Source organism: Gossypium raimondii, chromosome 8, assembly GCF_025698545.1.
Source record: "Gossypium raimondii isolate GPD5lz chromosome 8, ASM2569854v1, whole genome shotgun sequence".
Lineage (NCBI taxonomy): Eukaryota > Viridiplantae > Streptophyta > Magnoliopsida > Malvales > Malvaceae > Gossypium > Gossypium raimondii.
The window spans coordinates 15778450-15784398 of record NC_068572.1 but is presented as its reverse complement, the minus strand read 5'-3'; the positions used below and the strand labels follow the sequence as shown (position 1 = coordinate 15784398).

Sequence of the window (5949 nt, the reverse complement as noted above, 5' to 3'; positions counted from 1 at the left end):
GATATGCTAACGATCGATCCGCTAGCTGAAGCGTCACAATTGTAGGTCTTACTTCACCTATCCCTAACATCTTGAAAATAGGCTTAGGCATCAAGTTGATACTCGCTCCTAAGTCACACAAAGCTTTACCACAGTAAGATTCACCAATGTTATAGGGTATAGTAAAGCTTCCTGGGTCTTTCAATTTTGATGGCAGTTTGTTCTGCAGGAACACACTGCACTCCTTTGTCAAGGCAACAGTCTCATACTCACTCAGTCATTTTTTCTTGGACAGTATATCCTTCATAAACTTCACATAATTTGACATTTGTTCTAAAGCCTCCACCAACGGAATATTAATGTGTAACTGCTTCAGAACATCCAAAAACTTCTTGAACTGCACCTCTTGTTTCTGCTTGTGTTGCTGCAATCTTTGCGAATATGGAAGTAATGAAACTTTCTGTAATACCCTAAAAATTACTACAATAAGAAAGTAAGATAATATTCCTGATATAGTAAAATAAGGAAATAAAGTGATAAAAAGGGTAATTTTGAGTTATGTCAACATTGGGAAGTATATTATGACATATTAATTCAAGAAAGGATTAAATCGAAAAAGTGAGAAAAATTTTGTTGCCTAAGAGTAAATACTCAAAATTTGAGGGGTTAAAGTGTAAATACAAAAATTTGAAGGACCAATAGTGTAAATATTTTAATGGTGGAATAATCTAGAAACTAAGGAAAATGGATGAATTAGGACCAAAATGTGAAGAATTTTGAGGGACTAAATTACAATTTTACCAAATTAAGTGATGACTCTAGGATAAAATTTTAAAAGATTATAAAGGGCAAAATGGTCAATTAGAGAGAGAATTCTAGAAGGTAATGATGATGTTGGTGATATTTTTAATTAATTAATTAGATTAATGTTATTTAGTTAATATTTTATTAAGATTTTTAGTATTATTTTATTATTAAATGATTAATATAAAAGGGGGGAAAGATGAAGAGAAATCATCATCTTTCGCATGCATTTCACGTTAGAAGGGAAGAGAAGAAAGAAAGTTTTGCTTTCTTTACAATTTGGTCCTTCCACCAAAAATTTACCATTTTCACCTAGAAATCAAAAGAATTTCCATAGTCATCAAGAGAGAAAGATAACAAAAAGACTATGGGGAGCTAGAATATCAAGTTAGATTCAAGAAATAGAAGCTGGAGGAGAGAGAAAATCAAGTTAAAGGTTGAAACCAATAGGATAAGGTAAGAACATCAAGATTTCAACATATTTTTAAGTGTGATATTATTGAAAAGTATAGAAATGATGTTATAGTAGAGTTTTATTATATAAGGTCTTATGTTTTGATATATTAGTGATGGAAAATAAGAGAAAGTGATGGGAAATATTATAGAGAAAGGAATAAGGTTGTTATAAATTTAGTAATCAACATTTTGCACTAAAATAGTTTTGGATAGCAATGAGGTTAAATTTGAAAAATCACCATAAATCGTGGAAATCAATTAGAGTATGAATAAAAATGGAATTAAATATTATTGAGTCTAGTTTTCATAGAAGAAACGATGTAGGTAATGGAATTTTAAATAATGAGATATAATAAATTTTGTGAGACAAGTTTAGAATGAATTCGGGTTCCCCTATTCGAATTGGAAAAATCATTAAAATTGTAAAAAATAATTATGGGTTATAATTTATATTTTAAATTCCTTAATGAGTCTATTTTCAATATAAACAAACGAGAACATCATCTAAATTCTGTAAAAGAGATAATTAATTTTTAGCAAAGAGGGTCAAAATGTTAAGCAGTGAAATAGGGAAACTTTAAAGAATAAAATGTACTTATTGGTTAAACAAAAATTCTAAAAATTTTATAGTAAGAATACATGTAAGTCTAGTTTTAGAGAAAATTAACATATCTTGAGTTACGTAGCTCAAGATATAAATAATTTTGTGACTATGACGACTCAAGGGATAGTTTTGAATGAACAAATAAATAAATAGTGAAATTATATATAATGTTACATATAAGTCATTTTATACATTAAGGATGTGGAATGGAGAGGAGGAGGAGGAAAATATATGATTATTCAACTGGCATGAGTTTTCATTAAAAATGGCTAATTTGCATGTTTTAGGTTCAATGACTAAATTGAATGAAAGTAATATTTTAAGGGTAAATTTGTAAAAATGTCAAAAGAGACCAAATTGCATGAAATGAATTGTTTTATTATTTAAATTAATAAATTGAATGAAATATTAATTTAGATCAAGATTGGGTGGAAATTCGAGGAAAATAGAAAATTACCAAAATGTCCCTGAATTCTGGTATTTTTGCAATTTAGCTGGTAAGTTCGTGTAACTTGAATTATATTCTTAAATGCTTGAAATATATTTTTCTTGATGTGAATATGATTTGGATATTTATTGTATGATAATTTATGAAGTATTGATATTCTTGATGAAAAGAGAAAATAAATCCTGATTGAATAAAAGGAAAATTCGATGGATATCTGAAAAGGAATTGACGGTAAAAAGGATTTAGCCCAGACGGGTGATCCTATTCTGATATATCCCTCCCGAAGAATATGTGGAAAATGGATTTAGCCCAAACGAGGAATCCAAATTAGGTCTCAATTTAGCTTTGGTGGTAATTGGATCCAAGCTCATTAAAGTAATTGTCGTTGTGGAATTTAGCTTTGCTTGGTAATCCCAACAATACTCTATGATTTTATATTACAGGGGATTTAGCCTGGACTGGTAATCCCACTGTAAGGATGAGGTTCGCGGGAGTGTGCTCTCTGAAATGGAAATGTGCGCACATGAATATGAATTGACGGACTCGGATTTGTACACTAAAGTGTACCCCTGAAAATCCATCGAAATTCCAAGAAGTTCAACGGGATAAATATGGAAAAATAACAAGGGAATGAAAATCATGGTATTGATGAGCTCATCAATCTTGGTATATATATTATTGATACTTGGAAATTATTGAACTAACTTGAATGTTGAGTTTATGCATGTTAGGGGAATAATGCATTGAATGGCATGTATAAGTTAAATTGGCCAACGTTAGCTCATTAATGTTTTGATTTTGATTGATTTTAAATATGAATGCTTGATGAAATGAAATGTCTGTAAATTAATTTGTAAACTCCGGTAATGCTCTATAATCCTATTCTGGCAATAGATACGGGTTAGGGGTGTTACACTTTCGGTTGAACTGAACAACTTTTCTGAGTAGGTAAATCTGCATCCAAAGAAGATGTTAAAATATCTGAATTCACTAAGTTAGGGTTTACCTTGTCACACTTTGCAGATTCTGATTCCTTTGGTGTAGGAACTTCAACATCTGGTTGACTTTCCTCCTTTTCAACATACTCATCTTCAACATCAATCAATCGGGGTTCCAGAGTCTTACCACTTCGCAATGCCACTACCTTGATATATTCTTTACCCAAATTCCTTGCATTCTCAGTATTGCTCGGCAGGATTCCTTGCTATTTATTACGAAGCTCCGTAGTCAACTGACCCATTTGGTTTTCCAAATTTTTCAGTGTTGTTGCTTGACTTTGGATCAAAGCATCATTCTTTGCCATATACGCTTTCAACAAATTCTCCAAACTGTTTGATGCCTCAGCTTGAGGTGGTTTTGGAGCTTGCTGATTAAACCCTTGAGATTGGTTGGGTCTTTGTTGCAGTAAGTTGTTGTTTGGTTCATTTCCTTGGTTGCTCCAAGAAAAGATAGAATGATTATGCCATGAAGGATTGTAGAAGTTGGACTAGGGTCCTTGTCCACTCCTATTTTGATATTGGTTCTTCACATAGTTCACTGACTCGGGATTTGATGGACAATTCTCAAAAGAATGACCTTCCCCACAGTACACACAGGAAACTACTTCAAACGGACTTGGTGGTTAAGCTGCAAAATTATTTGTACTATTAGCAGTTAACTGTTTTAGCATAGAGGAAATAGACGATACCTGAGCTGATAACGAAGTGAAGAAGTCAACTTCATGAACTCCGGCTACGCGTCTTCCTGAAGCTGTTCGATTTGTTGGCCATTGATAGTTATTACTTGCGATCCTCTCGATGATCTCATAAGCCTCATTATAAGACTTAGACAAAATTGCACCATTCGCAGAAGCATTTACCATCAATCTTGTATGTGCATTGAGACCATTTTAGAATGTCTCCAACTGGATACAGTGAGGAATCCCATGATGAGGACACTCACGAAGTAACTCCTTGAATTGCTCTCAAGCCTAATACAAAGACTCGTCATCCAATTGTTGGAAAGTTGTGATCTCGTTCCTCAACTTAGCATTTTTGCTGGGAGGGAAATACTAAACCAAAAATCTCTCTGCTAATTCTTGACATGTAGATATGAAACTTGAAGGCAATGAATTTAGCTATGCTCGTGCTCGATCTCGCAACGAGTACGGAAACAAATTCAACCTCAGTGCATCTTTAATCACATCGACTATCTTGAATGAATAAGTCACCTCTATAAACAATCGAAGGTAGAGATGTGGATCTTCCGTGGGCATACCACTAAATTGGCCCACCGTTTGTAGCATTTGAAACATCACTGGTTTCAATTCCAACTGGGTTGCCTCAATATCTAGCCTTCTAATTCCTGGGTTTAACTCACTGAAAAGTTGCACAACATATTTTCTGATTTCGTACATAATCAGCTTCATTACCTTGGTCTTGATTCTGATTTCCAAGGTCCATCTCGACTTGTCTTTGAGCTGTTTGTTCATGTCTTCTTTATCTGAAAGTTCGCTCAATTTTAGGGTCTACAGAGAGTAAATCGATAATTCGATCTAGGTTCATAAACACTTGAGAAGACAATCACAAAAATTAAAAAGAATAAGTTAGTAATGTTAGAAATAAATCAAATTGAAAATAAATAATTTCACGAAAAAAATGACTATGGAAACAGTTGACAATCATCGACAACGGCGCCAAAAAGTTGTAACACTAGGGTTTGTGCAAGTGTACACAATCGTTATCAAGTAATAAGTAAGTATCGAGTTATCATCTCCACAGGGATTGTATTTGTGCTAAGTCACTTAATTTGCAAAATTTTATTAACAATTTGGTAAATAAAAACACAATATAGTTGAGAACTGGTGATTACAATATATTAAACCAAATACAATGATCGCTAATGCAAATTATCCTAAGTATGCAAACTATATGAATGAAATAGATCTTAGTAAAATTAAACACAATTTGCAAAAATTATAACATAAATAAACTAGGACTATTACTTTAATTAAACTCAATTTATTATCAACATGCTTAATAACATTCGAAAAAACATTCCATGGCAACTTTATCTTTCATGAGTTTGGAAACCACATTAGGTCCTTTCGGAATCCTTTACTTAGTAAATACGCATTTTATTGATCCTTATTTACTAAGGGTTTCTTAGCATTCGTGTGAGGTAAGATGGACGTGTTAGGTTTGAAACAATTTAATCACACAAATCTAAAAACTATGCAGATAATAGAGCTTGGTTAGAGCTGTTATGCAACCTACAATTCAATCGGGTTAGGATCTAAATTGAGCATGCACATTTCAATTATGCGTCCAATAGCTGTCGTCTGGTTAGGATCGCTCAGCTAATTCAGGTGCATTTCAATCACGTATGAACGAAATACAAACTTTATTTTAATTGAAAACATGATCGATTGAGGCACAAATATTATAAGCATGAATTAAATAAATATTATGTAATCAAAATAATCATCCCAGCTTAAATAAATTTAAGCTATCATTGTTGTAAACAAGAACAAAGAACACATAGCAAACATCTTTAAATTAAATTTAAAGAAAAAGAAAGATTAAACCCAATTCAGAGTTGCTATCACCCAAGACTTTGACTGACGAGGCTCTTTCGCTTCTTCGCGTTGCTCCTTTGCTGATGGCTCTCCAAGGTGGCC

General features: G+C 32.8%; 1 non-coding gene across 1 annotated transcript; it reads left to right on the top strand.

Annotated features, from left to right (window-relative positions):
- Window positions 1-4210: 4210 nt before the first annotated feature.
- On the top strand, window positions 4211-4317 carry LOC128032169 (small nucleolar RNA R71). The gene has a single exon (XR_008188298.1). It is a non-coding gene; the product is annotated as a small nucleolar RNA R71 (small nucleolar RNA).
- The last annotated feature ends 1632 nt before the right edge of the window (window positions 4318-5949 follow it).